Source organism: Amborella trichopoda, chromosome 10 (genome assembly GCF_054954075.1).
Source record: "Amborella trichopoda isolate Santa Cruz 75 chromosome 10, AtrichopodaSantaCruz75HAP2 v2.0, whole genome shotgun sequence".
NCBI lineage: Eukaryota > Viridiplantae > Streptophyta > Magnoliopsida > Amborellales > Amborellaceae > Amborella > Amborella trichopoda.
The window spans coordinates 27,583,906-27,603,325 of NC_142345.1; the positions used below are offsets into that span (position 1 = coordinate 27,583,906).

Genomic DNA, 19,420 nt, shown 5'->3' on the forward strand with positions numbered 1-19,420 from the left:
ATGAATGTTACCCCTTAATAACTTCAGGAAACGGAATGAGAATCCTTTGGAGTCAACTGTCACTACAACATGGGGCTGAAACAGAAATGCTGCTTCTGTTGTTTCCTGCAACCTCTTCTGTCATGATCAAGCTCCAAGGAAGAAAAGTTAGCATATAAGTTTTCTTAGTTGGAAAACTTGGTGTATAGTATTAACTAGCTAATGTGAAACACCATAACAGCCAATCACTATACAGACCCTGAAGTTATTCAAATGGGGTAGCAGTTCCCATATGCCCATTACAGCAAGATTTTCCATGGGGAAAAGGGATCTCAAGCCTTCACTATTCATCATGGACCTGATAAGCAACATAGCTATCAGCCACAACAGATAAGAGGCAAGTGCATATGACTATCTAATGTAGATGCATGACTATATACAATGATATCAAAATGCAAGGAGGAGAGATTTGGAAGATTTCTAGTTTCTTTTCTCTTATTCAAAAACATAAATAAATCTTTTGGAAAGACTTCTAGTTGCACAGAGTAGCAAATTTTGGAATAGAAGAATGATTAAAAAGAGTTCGAATTCCCAAGGTTTCCCAATAATGAATCCAACGGAAACAGAGCCAGTTGCTGGCTTCATCCACTCCAAAAGGAATACATATAAACATATTTGGGAATAAAGACCTCTATGCTACAAATGATCACTAGGTTCTCTTTCTTTGTGCAGCAAACCTTTGTGCTAATAATACAATCCAAAGTCTAAAAAGTAAAAGGCTAGTACTGCATAAGAAATGAGACAAAGGACCTTAAGCAAAATATCACTTTAAGACCCATTCCTAAATCCAGATAGTCCCCATAAAGGCAAAATATCACTTCAAGACCCATCCCTAAATCCTATACGGATAGTCCCTATAAAGGCAACCCAATGTTAGCATTAACCCCGTTTCAAAGACTGGATTAGAATTCCTAAAAGTTTCCTTCTCTAGCATGCCATTCGCATATGACCAAGAGAACATTATAGGGGATGAATGCCATATGGACATCCTAAATAATCTCACCATTTCCATCACATGGTGGATGGTCATTTCAGAATCTCTTTATACTGGATTCCTCGGCAAACTTTACTGAAACATAAGTGTAAGTAGGACATAGATATTTTGTAGACCGGCATCCATACCAGCCTTTCTCATCATGTGCTTAACTGTAAGAACTTGGATCATGACCACGGATAGACTAGATCCCAGTATAGCAGGCTTAGTACAGAAATCAATAATAAACTTCACTCAAGGTGCCAGGACTCACCTCGGCCATTTTACTTGCCCATTGACCAAGGCGAGTTACTGGGGTCCAAGTAAAGACACAATATATAAGAAATAACTCTCACTTCTTACACAAAGCGTGAAAGGGCGTGTTGGTTAGTTGTTGCGACCCTTTCCCAAGAGGTCTAAGGATCGATCCCCCCAACCCATGTGTGTTTTTACCTTTTGCATCCCCTTAAGAAGAAAGAGCCATATGTTCTCCTAAATAACAAGCCTAGAAGGCTAGCCATTTAAAATGAAGTTACTAAAATTGTGGACATATTAAAATTGTGGACATATTAAAATTGAAAGCATTGCGCAAAACAACCAGAAAATCTAAAAAAAAATAAGAGAAAACATGTAATTTTGTAATCATTTTGAAAATTATTATTTAGTGAAATTAATAGAACAAAAAGATCAATAGTGGACAATAACATGCTTATAAATTGTCTCTAAAATAAATGTGGCCTTCATAGTGTGCCTCAAACTTTTTAAGCATAATATTTCCACCAATAGATTTTAAGGCACACATGCACACGCGTACACAGACATATCTATCACAAAATCTAAATAATAAAATTACTCAAAAGAATAAAATTATAAATACATAATACTAACTAAGGAATGGAAATATTACTAGAATTACTTAAAGTGCCATGCTCGGGGATTAAAAAATTTTAACTAAAGCAATTACCTAATTTCACCACAAAAATAATTTCTTCATATCCAATGCTAATGAAGTTTATACAGTACAAAATGTATGTGAAATACATTTTCACCTTACATATATCACTTAGCTAAAACAAACCTCAAGAACCAGTTAAAAAAAAATGGTGTCAGTGGGCTTCAAGGTATTCATGGGCCTTGCTATCAGGCTTAGGGGTTTGGCCCATTGTTGGAGGGATCATAGTCCAAGGGTGGCGATCCCCTCTTGGAATCTCAATCCGGCAATGTCGGAGCTAGAGCCGGAGCCAAAGTCCAAATCATACTTCCTCCCATCAGTGGATGAAAACAATTACATTTTTCATTAATTTATTTATTCTCTTAATTTTCATTTAAAGACTTTTGTTTATAGTAGAAAATCTTTTCTTGGATTTCTTCATGCCCTTTATGTCTTCCATTTCTTAAATAATCAATTTAATGCCATCTCATGCATTTACTGTATCTCACTTCAAATCTTACCTAAAATAAAATATTTTCCTTGACTTTTGTGTCACTTCAAATCTTCTTGAAATCTTTTCCTTGATTTTTAACTATTGAGATTTTTATATGTAATATTTTTTTAACACCAAACAGCTCTTTAATTTCATATAACTTCTTCTATTTATTATAGAAAATCAATCTTAGGATTTCGTTAATTTGTTATGTCTATCATTTGTTTGTCTATAGACTCTAAGTGCACACTTATGTCCATAGCTTATAAGTGTTCTCCACAGACTCTAAGTTTACTCTTTCTAAGAGCATGGACTCTTAAGTGTACTCTTGTTTTTTGGATTTTTGTAATTTTCTATTTCCAGCAATAAATTTCTTATTACCATGTGTTCAGCGTATTGATAACGCTAACAGATTTGATTGTTCATTATTTTATTTTTAAACTTCTGAAAGATTGACAAGATATATTTGTAAATATACGCATATACATACACTTAGATTTATCATTTAGACAATTACAATAATATATATAGTAACAATTGAAAATACTATATACATGCATACATACATATATATATATATATATATATATATATATATATATATATATATATAGAAAAAAAAAAATCACACACACATACACATACACATACATAATATACAAATATATATGGGGTGCTTCCCCTGCGCTCCCATATATGTGTAGTGCAGTCATGCATATACAGGAGATCGCCCCCTGAGCAAATCTCCAAAGTGCTCCAAGGGTAGGGAGCTTCAGCCAAGAGCCAATCCACAGCTCCCGCACCTGCTCCCAACCATTATGGCCCAGCAAGAAATCTGAGTGAGGTAGCAATCCCGATCCTGATGTGCCCCCTAGCAAAAAGAAACATCCGTTAAATTAGGCCTTAAGACTCATCCAGCCCTCACGCTCCGCCACACCATCGCTTGACCCTCCCTTACCTGTGCCACCTTGTTTTTCGGCACCTCAGCCAGGTAAATGGCACGTCATTTGCTACGGTGCTGGCTTAATGGCTGACTGTGACACTCATCTGATGGGCTATGATGCCCATAGATCTCTCTCTCTCTCTCTCTCGTATGGTAGTTGACCACCTTGGTCCTCCTACTCAATGGTGCTCTCACCAGCCTATAGTTGCCCGAATCGCCTATGAGAGTAGCGATTCCGTTTCGGAATCTCGATTCGACATTTTCCTATGCGAAAGTCAATTCTAAAAGAAAAGAATCACGTTTCCATTTTTTACGGAACGCGATTCCACCTAATTTAGGAATCTCGATTCCTGGATTGCCGGAATCAAGATTCCATATCGATGACTTTATGATTCTGAGCTACATAAGGATGCGATTCTGCTTGTGAGAAACATTGATTCCAAATTTTTTGGAATTGTGAATCCATGTTGTTTGGAATCAAGTTTCTATATTGTAGACAGCGTGATTCCTTGCTACACAACAATGCGATTCTTGAACTAAATAATAGGAACTTCAAGTGCTCAACTAAATAATATGACATGAAAGTAATGTGAGAATAGGAACTTCAATTCTTGAACTAAATAATATAACATGAAAGTAATGCGAGAATAAGAACTTCAAGTCTTCAACTAAATAATATAACATGAAAGTAATGTGATAATAGGAACTTCAAGTGTTCAACTAAATAATATACAACATGAAAGTAATGTGAGCATAGGAAGAGCAGAAACCCTACGATGTGTGCTCAAACATGAGTAAGCACGACATGTATTAGAGCGTGAGAGAATTTGAAGTTATTGCACACGGCAATAAAATCAAAATTCAAAATATGAGTAATATGTTAAATTTTTTATTTTTTTATTTACTAATTTTCATCCTTCATTCCATGTTACTTTTTAAGAACTCTTATCAAGAATAAATAATACTAAAACAATATGTTACTTCAAATTTAATAATGTTTGGTAAATGGTGTGGGTACTAAACTACTAATGTAATAATGTTCAATATATCATCGACACCGTCATGTCTTCAAGTTGAATAAGAGGATAAAAATGCTTTTCTTTAAGTAGAATAAGAAGATAATAAGGAGATAAAAATGCATTTCTTTATATTAACCTATTCTCAAAAAAATAAGAAGATAATAAGGATATGAGTGAAATGCCCTGTGTGGTGTTCTAGGTTAAATTAATCATTAAATATTAGAGAAATTGACTAAAAATTAAATAACTCAATTTTCAAAAGTCAAAAGACTCAAAACTACATTTAACAAAGAAGAATTACTATGTCATGTACTCATTTTACAAGTCAAAGAGAGGAGATAAAGGAAGCTTGCCCTTGTTCTCACTCATTGTATGTTGTAGACTAGCTCCAGACCTTGTAGGCATAATAGGGTTATCGATAAACCGAGTCCATTGTATGGGATTGTCCACAAAGATATCATAAAGGTTGACATTAGTTATTGGAGTCTTGGATTGAGTATATACAGACAAAAATTCGATCTTGAAGTAATGGGAAAGTTTATATATTTTATTAATACTTCGCTCATATACTAGAGGGAATAGGTTTGCAATTCTAGTAAGGGTAGAATCTCGATTCCAATATAAGGAAAATCACGATTCCGAAATGGTGAGATTGTTGATTCCAAATTGATGAGGACAACAATTGTAAAATTTTAAGAATCACGATTCCTTATTTTTAGGAATCACGATTCCTTATTTTTAGGAATCACGATTCCATATTTTTAAGAATCACGATTCCAGCAACCACCGAAACAAGTGGGGTCATGTGTGATTCCATATAGGTATGAAACACAATTCCAACATCAAGGGACATCGATTCTTGCAAATAGGAAATATGATTCCTAATTTTTTGAATCGCGATTCCAAAATAGTGAAAATCATTTTTCTCAAATCCGAATCGTACGGACAATGATTCCTAGATTCCGAAACTTCTGATACACACGATTTCGATTCCAGAAACGATACGGAACAGTGATTCAAAAAGCGGACCTAGGCAGTCTGAAAGGCTTGGGCGCATCGCCCAGGCCTAAGCAGCCAATCTGGGCGGTCAATCCCTAGATGGTACGAAACCCGCCCAAGCGGCCGACCAAGGGCGGAAAAAAATTTCGTGAGGGTATTTTACTTTTTTTAAGGCCCAAACATTAGGGTTTTAGATTCATTTGAAACCTAAACCTTGTTTGAGCCAAATTTAGAAAGAGAAAACCACCAAAAAACTAGAATGTGGTGGATTTTTTAAGATCGAAGGGTTACTCAAAGTTAACCAAAATTGATCAAAATATCACCCATTGGTATTATATTTACTTTTTGATGTTTTGCAAAGTTATTAGGGGTTTTTTAGAAGATTTTGAGTATTTAGAAATATCTTTGAGGTGGAAGTTTGAAGATTGAGCAATCAAACTCAAAGTAAGTGATTTTTTTTATTGCTTTAGTAACTTGCATTATTTTTTAGATGTCTTCTTCGGGATCTAATATGAGTGGTGATCCTGGACGGAAATATGGCTATAACCCATATCCTAATGATAAAAATTGCATAAGACGCAATTTTTGTAAAAAAGATACAAAAGGGGGCATAAATCGGTTCCAGAAACATCTTGCCGGTATCAGGGGGGATGTTGCCCAATATAAAAAGACTCATGATGCTATTAAAGAGGAAATAAAGAATTTTATGAGCTTGGTGAAAATGAAAGAAGATGAGAGATTTGCCTCTATAGCAGAGATTAGGTCTGAGGTTCGAGTCAATTTTGATGATGATGATAGTGATGAGGACAGGATTTGAGAGGGATGTCAAGAGATTGAGCAATCCATTATTAGGGGAATGGGGAAGGGAGTTGTAATTGCTTCTGGTTCTGGGACTAAGAAGTCTCGGGTTGAAGGGCCTACGGATAGTTTCTTACATCTGTCTAACCCTGAAATTGCAGGAGAGAACAAAAAAGCAAACCACCATTGAAAATAGAATCAAGAAGGAGGAGAGAGATAGAGCTGCTTATTATTTCGCTACATGGTTTTATGACGCGGGTATTCCTTTCAATGTCGCTCGCTTGAGCAGCTTTTATGCTACATGCAGTAGAGGCAATTGGCCAATTTGGCCCTACGATGAAACCCCCAACCCCATAGGAGCTTTCAGAGCCTTTTTTAAAAAAAGCAATGAGTGCCACGAAAGAAGCTGTAGAACTTACGAAAGATGCATGCGTTCAGTATGGGGTTTCTCTTATGACTGATGCTTGGAGTGATAGGAAGTGAATTTGCTTGTGAATTGTCCAGTACGGACTGTTTTTTTGAGGTCTATTGATGCCTCTGATCACATCCATGATGCCCATTACATATTTTAAGTGATAGAGAAGGAAATCAAGGAGGCTGGAGAGCATATTGTTGCATAGGTTGTCACAGACAATGCTGCTCCTAATGTTGCTGCATCTAATTTGTTGCACATAGCTTATCCTAGAATCTTTTGGACACCATGTGCAGCACATTGTATAGACCTCATGTTTGAGGCTCTTGGCGGTTTAACCGAGATATCAGGTGCAGTGCAGAAGGCCAAGTATGTTACGAATTTCATTTACAGCCACCATACAGCATGATGCGTACTTTTACAAAGAAAAAAGAGCTTGTGAGGCCTGGGGTCACGAGATTTGCGACCTGGTACTTATGCCTAGATAGCATACATTCCAGGAGAGTGCAATTGAGGCAAATGTTTACCTCAGATGAGTGGAGAGCATGCAAGTGCTATAAGGCTCAGGTTGGGAAGAATGTGAAAGATATTATACTTTCTAAAGCTTTTTGGCGAGGGGTGAAGGACGCTCTTAAGGCATTTTTTCCTCTTATCAAAGTCCTTCCCATGGTTGATAGTGACAAGACTTCTATGGGCTATATATATGACGCTATGGAGAAATGCAAAAGAGAAATAGCCCAAAATTTCAATGATGAAGAAACCCGCTACAAGCCTATTCGGGATATTATTGATGAGAAGAGGGATAAGCAACTACATCGGCCATTGCATGCAGCTGGTTATTTTTTAACCCAACTTTGTTTTATTTTGACAAGGATATACAAACAAATGACACAATTATGGATGGATTTAATGTGTGTAGAGGTGCTAGTCCCTGAACTTGAAATGCAGGATATTATATGTGTTGATGAGCTGATAAATTATAAATGCTCATTAAAGTCTTTTGGGAGTACAATGGCGTTGAGGCAAATGACCAAAATTAATCTAAGTATTAAATATTATTATATTAATAATATTCTTAAATTCATCTTCATCAAGTTCAACTATTCAAGTAATCAAGTATTTCTATTATTTATTTTTAATTTTTTTTATTTCATTGCAACCCATTGATGGAGCCAACATGGCGTAGTTCTCCAAATTTACAAACGTTGGTCATTCGGATCTTAAACCTAACCACTTCTTCATCCGATTGTTAGCGTAATTGGAGTACTTTTGAAGGGGTAAGACCATAAAGGTCATTCGTATAATTTTATAAATAATACATGAACCGTAGATATTAGATTTTAAGTAGTTCACTTTCATTTTATTTTGTTAGGTTCATACAAAGAAAAAGAACAGGCTTGAATCAAATAAGCTCAATGACCTTGTCTATGTCAAGTACAATTGTTTCTTGAAAGACAGATTTGCTAAGAGAAATAATAGAGACTCCTTCAGATCAAAAAATATGGACAATGCTATGGAGTGGTTAGTTGATGATGATGAGGTCGAAGGGCATGAAGGATCGACATGGGACATGGTCATGGATGCTTCAGGGACATCCACTGACCCTCCTAAGGCCACTAGAGCTACTGCACAGAGAACAAGGGTGGAAGAAGAGGTGGAAGAAGAGGCAGATTCAAAAGTACCGGAGGAAGACGAGTCGCAATATGTCGAGGAGGGTGACGACTCCGTCGACTGAGATGAATATGATGCCAATGCAGCTGACCCAATACTTTTTTATGATGAATGAATGTTGATTGTTGAATAATTAATTAATTATTAAACTTTGTTACTTTGAAGTTTGAACTTTGATTGAAGTATTGTGTATTGAACATTTGAACTATTGAATAATCTTTTGAGTCTTCAAGTATTACTTTCATAGTTTTATAATTCGGTTGGTTGGAATATTTTAAGTTTTAATTGGCTATGGATCATGGAGTGTGAACCGACTTATGGATTATGGTTATGCTTATGGAATGTGTGCTAAATGCTAATATGTAGTATAATTTGAATATAATGGATAATCTGATACTCAAATAACTGCAGAATCCTTATTTGGATTCAACTGAGCCGCCCAGGTTCTGAGCGCCCGACTAGGCGCTGGGCGGCCGGACCCCCATCCGCCTAGGACCCGCATAGTGCTTTTTGAAACACTGATTCAAAATCACAAACGTTTCCAACAACTATACACCAGCCTACCCCCCCCCCACCCTCAAGGGCCCCTCCACCTCTCCCTCTAGCACGTCCTTATACATAGGCTCATCTTCCTGCACATCTTTGTAGATGGTCCCTACGGCTTCCATATCATCACCTAGATCTTGAACCCATTCTTCCAAAACTGTCCTATTCACTGTTGGCTGCTCCTGTTCCACCAACTATTGCTCTGTAAGGTCCTCTTGGAATATTTAGTCCAAGTTAAGGGGGTTCTCCCACTGCCTCTACATCTACATCAAGTTGAGATTATAGTGCACTATACTAAGTGACGCAGCCTCCCTTTCTTCAACTTATTCCTCCTTAGAGAATAAATCCACCATAATGTACAACAACTTTTCTCGCATCCAAAGCAAGAGCAGGTTTGGTGTAGAAACGTGACTACGATATTTTTTACGTGTGGGTTTGGAGTCCATAAAACTCCCCTCCATGCAGCTGATGCAAAATAAGTTCAAATATTAAGCAGTTGCAAAATAGCCACAAATGTAATTACATATATTAGTTATACCAATAAACAATAATTCATGAAGTTTGTTAACTAACCTGTCTCTAATTTACTTCTTGTCTTTGTAGCCATGTTAGTACCAAATTCTCCTTGTACATCCATATATATATATGGGAAGCTAAAAAAAATAAACATTAAACATAGTTACTAATAGTATTGCGATATAAACAATATTATTCTTGAAGTACTAAAACGTATTGATTGAAGCTTACTTCTCACAAAGCATTAATTTGTGCGCATTCATCAAGCTACAGTCTTTCAATACCTCACACCTTGTATGATCTCTGGCCTTTGGATCTAACCCAGTTTATAATGATATTCTGAATTAAAGAAGTTTGAATATAGTGAAAACATAAACATAAAAATCAAAATAGAAACAATAAATTAACAATAAATTATAAAATACAAATTTAAAAGTAGTGTTACCTGCCATGTGTATGTGGCCACCTGCCATCGGCAATTTCCCAGACCTTTTGCAGTTCTCCCTACCTGTCATCGGACTGTAAATTTCAGTTAAGGAGGAGATCCAAAAGTCGATGGAGGTAACAAAAGGGGAAAAGCTACAAAGAAAACTATTCTTGAGGAGATATGGAGGGGACATTATTCACCCAGAGTAGATGATGAGAAGGCGGAGTTTGAGGCTCAGACAGAGCTAGCCAAGTAGGCTAGTCTAGCATACCATCATGAGCGGCAGATGCAATTCGACGAGTTATATGTTAGATGGGAAGGAATGTCTAGCAGTCACGCTTTCGAGCCTATAGTACCTCTTGAGCGTGTAGTGTGTGCCTTGGGAGGGAGTGGCACTAGGCTAGTTAAAACAACTTCTATTGAACTGAAACAATCTTTCTCATACCGGGATATTACTACAGGCCGCTGTCTACAAATTACCAACCCCATCCCGACCTCGATCTTGACCCTCAACTCAATATCGACCCCAATCCCTGACCCCCACCCTATGTCAGCCCTCTAGACATGAACCCCATGGGCCCCAATATCATTACATGAAAATCTATATCTAATGGGGAGATAGACTCAAGGAAAACATAAAGAGGTCAATTGCAAGGTTTCTTTATCACACTGTCACCCAACTTACTGCAGCTAAATCCCCATGTTATCAACCCATGGTGACTGCTACGGGCTGAAGCCAGTCTAGGGGTCGAGCCCCCAATCGCATATGAGCTTGAAGGGAAGCTCCTTGATGATAATGTTGCCCTAATAAAATCATGCATCCAAGATTTTAAACAGTCATGGGGTGATATTGGGGTCACAATTATTACAGAATGGAGGAGTGAGGTACATAGTGAATTTTCTGATCTATTGCCCTAGAAGAACATTTATACTCTAGTATAGATCTTTCCCACAAGAAGAGGACAGGTAGATTACCATTCAAGAAGCTCGATAAGGTAGTGGCAGATATTAAGGAAGACAAAGTGATGCAGGTGATTATATATAATCACAAAAGCTATGTAAAGGTGGGGAGGCTCTTAACAGAAAATAGAAAGCATTTAGTTTGGACTATAGTTGTTGGAACATCTGTGATTCCAAAACGTTTCTGGAATCGGAATCACAAAATTGCATGTATTAGAAGTTTTGGAATCTAGGAATTGTTGTCTGTACGATTTGGATTTGAAAAAAATGATTCACACTATTTCGTAATCGCGATTTACAAAATTAGGAATTGTGTTTCCTATTTGTAAGAATCAATGTCCCTTCATATTGGAATCGCGTTTCATACCTATATGGAATCACACATGACCCCACTTGTTTCGATGGTTGCTGGAATCGTGATTCCTAAAAATATGGAATCGAGATTCCTAAAAATGAGGAATCGTGATCTCCCCATATTGGAATCGAGATTCTCCTCTTACTAGAATTGCGAACCAATTCCCTCCGGTATATGAGAGAAGTATTCAAAAAATATATAAATTTACCCATTACTACAAGATCGAATTTTGTTCTGTATATACTCAGTCCAATATTCCAAGTACTAATGTCAACCTTTATGATATCTTTGTGGACAATCTCATACAATGGACTCAAACCCTATTATGCCTACAAGGTTTGGAGCTAGTCTACAGCATACAAGGAGTGAGAACAAAGGCAAGCTCCCTTTATCTCCTTTCCTTCAATAATAAAATAAATACATGACATAGTAATTCTTATTTGTTAAATGTAGTTTTGAGTCTTTTCACTTTTGAAAATTGAGTCATTCAATTTTTAGTCTATTTCTCTGATATTTAATAATTAATTTAACCTAAAACACCCAATAGAGCACTTCGCTCATAACCTTATTAGCTTCTTATTTTACTTAAAGAAAAGCATTTTTATCCACTTATTCAACTTGAAGCAATGACGGTGTCGATCATATATTAAACATTATTACATTAGTAGTTTAGTACCCACACCATTTACTAAACATTATTAAATTTGAAGTAACATTTTTTTAGTATTATTTATTCTAGGTAAGAGTTCTTAAAAAATAACATCGAATGAAGGATGGAAATTAGTAAATAAGAAAATAAAAAATTTAACATAGTACTTATATTTTAAATTTAACATAGTCCTTATATTAAATCGAGATTCCTAGACTAGATGGAATCGCATTCCGCAAAAAATGGAAACGTGATTCCTTTCTTTTAGAATCAACTTTCGCCTGGGAAAACGCCGAATCAAGATTCCAAAATGGGCCATTTGAGTAACTATAGTTTGGACCCCTTAGCTGCTCACTCTATAGATCTAATGCTACAGTTTATATATAGATCAAATGCGCTAGTTTATATATAGATCTAATGCTACAGGAGGTGAGTGGTTGTATTAAGAGGGCACAAAAGGTTACCAGTTTATATATAGTCATGCATACATCCTTGCCTTAATGAGGGTGCACTAGGGTGGGAGAGATCATCAGACATGCCATCATGAGGTTTGCAATGGCACATTTGACTATAAAGTTAATTATTAAGCAGCAATTGGGATTGAGAAGGTGGCATTAGAGGAGTGGCTCTCCTCATATCAAGGATTGAGTGAGGCTAGAAGGGATGTTCGGTACATTATTGGAAATAGTCAATTCTAGATTAAATGCAACAAGGTTGTTTGGGCCACTGCACCACTAATGTGGCACTGAGGTGGGTTGATTTTAATGAGAGGCTAGCCATGGAATCACTCTATGAGGCATTAGACCGAGCAAAATAGGCCATCAAGGAGAATTGCAAATTGAAGGTCTGGGAGATTGCCAATGACAGGTGGCCAATAAGTTGCATCGCCACATATGTACTACAGGTACCTCTAAATTTAAAATTGCACTTTGTAATTTATTGCTAATTTCTTGTTTCTATTGAGATATTTATGTTTATGTTTTTCACTACATTCAGGCTTCTTTTTTAACCCCGTATATTGTTATAAACCGGGTCAGAGCCAACACCTAGAGATCATACAAGGTGTGAAGTACTATATTGAGAGACTCGAGCCTAATGAACAAACACAAATTAATACAGTGAGAAAGGTAAGCCTCAATCAATATTAAAAGTACTTAAACAATATTTTTGTTTATTTCGCAATACTATTTTAACTATGTCGAATGTTTATATTTTTTAGCTTCTCATGTATATGGATGCACAAGAAGAATTTGGTACTAATATGGCAAGGAAAGACAAGAAGTGAATTAAAAGCTAGGTAGCTAACAAACGCATTGTGTACTATATGAGCTTCATTGACATTGGATATGAAGAAATCATTTCCTTGGGATGAAATTAGGAATTTTGCATTAATTTAAAAACTAATGAAATTTACTAAATCCATTTAAGTAATTCTAACCATATTTACAATCCTTAGTACTATATATTCATATTTTGTTTTTTTTATCATTTTATTATTTAAATTTAGTAATATATTTATGCCTTAAAATCAATTGGTGGAAATATTATGCCTAAAAAATTTCAGGCACACCATATGAGCACAACATTTATTTTAGAGATAGTATATACACATTATTTTCCACTATTTATTTCTTTGATTCATTGATTTCACTAAAAAAAAATTATCAAAATCTTTAATAAATTATAAATTTTATCTTATTTTCCGAAAATTTTTAGGCAAGCCTTTCATTTTTAATATGTGCATTTTAAATGCCTAGCCTTCTAAGCTTGTTATTTGGGAGAACATATGGCCCTTTCTTCTTAAGGATTTTAAATGCCTAGCCTTCTAGGCTTGTTATTTAGGAGAACATATGGCCCTTTCTTCTTAAGGAGTTGAAAGGTAAATGGCACATGGGGGTTAAATACCCAAACCTCTTGGGAAAGTCGTGCAACAACTGACCAATACGCCCATCCACACTTTGTGCAAAAAATGGGTAAGTCATTTATCATATACCGCATTTTTTCTTTTTTTCATTTTTTTTTTTGAAATCGAGCTGGACATAGGCGAGTCACTCGGACTCGCCCAAGTAACTCTCTTGGACCATTGGGCGAGTAAAATGGCTGAGGCGAGTCTCGACACCTTGCTATAGAAGTAAGGCGTGCCTCCAAAATTTGGTTGGAGATGTAGTTCCAGTGTCAGAAAATTTATGACAACATGAAAAATCTATTTTCATCCATAGTTATGAAATTTAAAATTTCAAAAATGGTACAGATCAAGCGAATCTACAAACACTTAAAAAACTTACAGACAGTCCAAATAATTTGTCACAAGAAGCATATTTCTGGGACTTGAATTTTTTTTTTCAATATCCACAAGATGATCAATTTACTGGAGACCCCAATGTAGAAGCACTCTCATTTGGAGGATTTTTTGGATGCACCTTACTTTCATAGCATACGGATGCAACCTTATATAAACTTTTTCCGTAAGTATTTAAGGAGTTTTTATTCATTCATTCCACTAAAAGTATTATCGTGAAACATTAAAACCATTAGGGATTGGCTATTCCCATCATACTCAAAATTTTAACCTTTCAAAACTTGGCAAACTAATGACTTTCGCATCTCACTTAATCATATGCAATTACATCTCAACAAAAAAACAATATTGTAATAATCAGCTACATGCATTTCACCTAGTGCATCTCTTTGCCTACCTCCAAAACTACACATTTTCTCTAGGTTTTCTTCACTTGATCTCTTTCAGCATCTTACAAGCTCTAACAGGATCAGAATTTAAGGCTACATTTCACTAGTACGAAGAATCCAAACACATAGTGGTCATCAATCTTGCCAAACATGGAACATGTTTATAGTCAAGCTTCAGCCTATCTGTGATGCTTCAAAGACCTTGCCCATTAGAAGAAATAACATTACCTCTAAACACCACTTAACATAATTTGCTTCAGTTAGAACTTAGAAGATTATAAACTATTTCTTAGTTGAAAATGATTTCGAGCATATTCTTTAAAGCACAATTTAGAAAGACAGACTTGGATTGGGACTGAGCATTGTCCTGGTCCTAGTCCACTTAGAGAGATTCAGTTAAGTCACACTGAGTCGTTGGATTCAGTTGGGATTCAAGGTGAGTGCAATTGCCAAGTTTTCAAAGTATGGTTTAAAGCCACATTGAGTTCACAAAGGCTAAAGAATTTGCATAAATTAAATGATCCTTTCTTATAACTACAAATTTCGGAATTTAATTTCAGATTTTAAGCCAACACAAAAAGCATACCACATATGGGCAGGCAAATCCCTCATGCCTCCTTTGCATTCCACCCCAAACCACAGATTGGTGCTGATGAGGTGGCATTTGGGGTGACGGCACAGTCATGGGCTTATGGCTGAACAATAACTTTGGGTTCAATTTAATAAAACACATACGTGTCTACTCATGCACAAATGCTGCCACTTTGTGAGCAAGATGATAATTGAAAATACCAATTTTCAATCCATTCACAAGTCAATGGGCTTTGTGGGTGTGCTGCCTACCTCTTGACTAAATGCTTATCAGCTTCAGAACCAAGGTTACTCTTCAGAATGAAGGCTTTTTAAACATTCTATTATATCCAATATAATTTATAATCCACGAAGATTCTTCTTGCCTCCTCTTCGGATCTTCCTTCCATGTCTTGAAACATTTTGTTAAATATTTTCTTTGTGAAGAAGATTATTCTTGAGAATCTTTTGCAAAACCAACACTAGCAGAACTGCATAGTTTCATGCATCCATCACGAATGAAGAAATCGCATTCCAATTCTTTGGGATCTTTAGAATATCAGCCAATCCAAGATCCCAAATTGACAGTTAACTACCACAAAGCTATCTGGAAAGAATTGCTTCCCATAAGATAGGAAATACAAGTTGGTGTATGTCAACAAGTCTTTTAAACTGTAAGAAGTAAACCCAGGATGTGAAGAATGGGAGGCCAACAATCATTTGTCATGTCTTAGGCCAAAATTCGAGTGAGGCACAAATTGTGGTATCCTTTTGACTACCTAGGAGATACGGACCAAGACATAAGAATCAAAATCAAAATACAAAGAATGAGAAGCCAAAAATCATCTTGTGGTATCCTTGCCTCAAACTTCAATGGAAGAAGGTCCATAGCAAATCCTCGCCTTTCAACAGCCTAGGAGACATGGAACACAGTTCATGACCTGTAATTCCCAAACGATAAAATTGAATGGCAGTTGCATCTCTATATTAGAGAATGCGCATAGACAGATACTGGTGAATAGAAAGCTTCTGTAACTTAATGCTAACTTCGATTTGTTGCCACAAAGAAAGAATCAAAAAATGTGTTTTTTTCTTCCCCAGCATCTGCAAACTTCCAAAACCAAACAAGAATTCACTTGCCAATGTTAATGTCAGGTATTTATTATGCAGAATATAGCCTAGTTTATCAGCTTAGATATTAAATTCTTTTTCTTTTTGTCCACTAACATAGATATTCCCATTTGAATTGGTTAAATATTTTCACTGGTCGAACCAACATGCTTCTCGTTTTAGTATTGTTCGAAAACTCAGCCGAGTCGACTCACACTCTACAGAGTAACTCGGCCATGGTACCTTGCAGCGGCTAAGTTTAATGTACAGACTCAGCTTAGGTGGAAAACTCATAAACTTTATATATGTTGTTACTAAATCAATAATAAATGATGTTTAAATATGTTTCTATATAATTCTAATGTGTTTTTAATGATTTGTGAAATTTTCTCATTATATGCTCGATTTTCTACTTTTCCCTTTCTTTGAATTTTCTGAATTGTTTGTTTTGAGAAATGTTAACTATACTTGTATTACTGGGTAAAAAGAGTACACAAGTTTGGGTCCTCTTAGAGGACACTGTATTCAGCCCCGAAGGGTTCAAAAAAGGAACAAAATGAAATTAAAACTCTATGGAGGTGGGAGGAGGATCTGCAAAAATCTAGGGCCCCATCAGGGTGTTAGAATTTGCTCCTTCTCGAGCAAGATGATCAGCATCAAAGTTTTCTTCCAGAAATACGTGACGCCAAAAGATCGAGATACCATGAGACAAGTGGACTATCTCATCAAAGATGTCGTCTAGATGCCACGGGCAAGAGGAAAGTCCTTATGCCCATGTGATGACGTTTTTGGAATCCCCTTCCACCACCACGGTGAGCCCCCAGGTGGTGTGAAATCTACGGAGGCCTTCTAGTAGTGCACAGGCTTCAGCTAGAGTTGAATCTGGGATGCCTATGGGGCAAGAGTAAGTTTGTAACATATAACCATCAGAGGAACGAAAGAGACTTCCTACTCCAGACGGTCCAAGGTTACCAAGGGAAGACCCATCAAAATTTAGCATGAATTTTCTGAATTGTTTCAAGCTATAAATCAATTTTTTGCATATCCATTTTATATATACTTCTGTAGAGTTTTAATGTTGTGTACAACTTTTATTTACTTTATAATAGTCATTTAGCAACATTTTGTATTTCATTTATACAATTTTTTGGTCCTTTTTGAGCTCTTACATGATATTCGGCTCGAGCAGGTGCCTAGTTCCGAGCCTAAGAAGAGCTTTTGACCATTGATTTCTAGCAGTGCACCGGGAGTCACTTAATTCCACAGCCAAGAACCACCGAGTTGTATGTAACTATGTACACGTTGGGCATATAAAAATTTAAAAATTCATAAATCCCTATTTTTATATTTTACCTTTTTTGGGATTTTTTAAATGGCTCCAACTAAAATCTATTTTTTCTAAATCCATTTTTCCCAATAATTTTAAGCTTCTTTATGCTCCTTAAGGTTGTTTTTTTGTTTTATTTTGCTGTTAATATATTTTCCTTGTTTTTTGAATTTCTTGTTATTTTTTCAAATTTTTGGGGGTTTTTCAGCCCTATGCATGACTCAGCCAAGTCGGCTGAGTTACGCGGTTCAGCCAAGGGTACCTTGGCTGAGTCAATTTTCAGTATATTGGTTTCTAGAGAAGCAAAATTGCCTAGTAGAAGGGCTTGGAGAAACGATGTTCCAACGCTCATGCTTCATGTTTGTAGCACAATCAATCACTTTTACTCTGTTCCAAATATTTGTAGGTAGACAACCTTACTTTGACTATTTCTCGAGTCAGTTCATGAATTTTTTTTTTGTATTAGTTCCAAGTGTACTGCATCCATGTCAATAGGTAAAGATGGTCAACAACCCCCGCATGTCAATAGGAAAGATAGTCAACTACCGCCGAAATACTTTAATTTTTTTTTTTGCTTTTATGGATCAATGTATGCAATTCAATGAGTTATCTAAGATTTTTTACCTGTAATAGCTATATTAACAAACTATTAACAAACAAATCTCACAAAATCAGTCACCCAAAACAGAGGTAAGAGATACACAGAGAGAGAAAGAAAGGGCCAGTGGCGGTAACATTTAACTTAATCCCATAAAAAAAAAAAATCACAGCCCAAAGACAAAACTCGCTAAACCATGGAGAGAGAAAGACGATGCAAAATCTACTTCAATTTAAATAAAAGAGATGAGAAAAGATCATAGACCAGAAGCAAAACTCAGAAAACCACTCCCAGAAATAGAGGGGAATGATTTTCACTGTAACGTCCATTTTTGTTCAAAGAGAAAAAAAAATCCACTGCCATAAACAATGTAAAAAAAACCAGTATCATCAATAGATAGATAAATAGAGGGCTTACCCGCCGACTCCAGCGAAGCGCAGAGGACATGGGGAGAGGCGCTTAAGAGAGGAAATGAGGCGGCCACCGATTATGTCACCAGAGACCTCTCCACAAACCATGAAAACCCTAAACTTCTCATTCTCCACCATAGAAGCAGGAGCCCTCATCCAATTATTTCTATTGTTACATGTGCTGCTAAATGTCCTCCTGCTATCAGTATTCACAATCTTTCTCAAAAAATAAGCACTTCTCCTCGTCATCAACATCATCTTATCCATTCACTGCATCAAATTTCTCTCTCTCTCTCTCTCTCTCTCTCTCTCCCTCTCACACTCACTCACTCTGTTTTTAAGATGATTTCTTCGCCACTTGAGGCTGCGAAGCGGGAGATTGGCATGAAGTGCAAAGAGCCTGTGTTTTACGATCCCAGAAGAACGGTGTGAGGTTCGTCGCGAGTCAGTATGCACTTTGGGCTTCTTTTTTTTTTTTTTTTTGTATGTTTTTTTGAATCTAAAATTATGAAAACCATGAGAGTCACTAGTTGATTATTTTTAAAAGAAAAAACTTGAAGATTTCAATGCTATCTTGAAACAAAAATATTTTTTTAGAGCCGTGGTTTAAAAAATGGACTTCAAAAACTCATCCGAATTGGTGAAGCGGCGATTCGAATCGGAATTCGGCCGAATCGGTCAGATTTAGCATTAAAAAATCCAAAAAAATATTAAAATTCATTATAAATGTTGTTTTTTAGGAATTCAATAAGAAATAGCGGTACTCCATTAAGAACTTTCATTTATTTGCATCAATATGCGAATATTGAGATGTTCTTTCCCTGCATGAACTATTGTTAACCAAGGTCGAGCCCCCAAGCTCGGTGCCTAGAGTCAGCGTTGATTCAGATAGTAAAGTTGCACAATCAACCCGAACTTTTTCGGTTCTTATTGGGGCAAATAGAAATAGGAAGAAGCGGGTCCAGAAGGTTTGATTATCCGGACCG

The 19,420-nt window shown here is 36.3% G+C and overlaps 1 pseudogene across 1 annotated transcript in view; it reads right to left on the minus strand.

Annotated features, from left to right (window-relative positions):
* Window positions 1-18,748, minus strand: part of LOC18424911 (putative lipid-A-disaccharide synthase, mitochondrial) — a 32,973-nt pseudogene extending 14,225 nt beyond the window's left edge. The window contains exons 1-3 of the transcript XR_016043157.1: window positions 18,442-18,748; window positions 238-337; window positions 12-117 (exon numbers count right to left, since the gene is read on the minus strand). The product of XR_016043157.1 is annotated as a putative lipid-A-disaccharide synthase, mitochondrial (transcript). The remainder of the gene's footprint in view (window positions 1-11; window positions 118-237; window positions 338-18,441) is intronic.
* Between the last annotated feature and the right edge of the window lie 672 nt (window positions 18,749-19,420).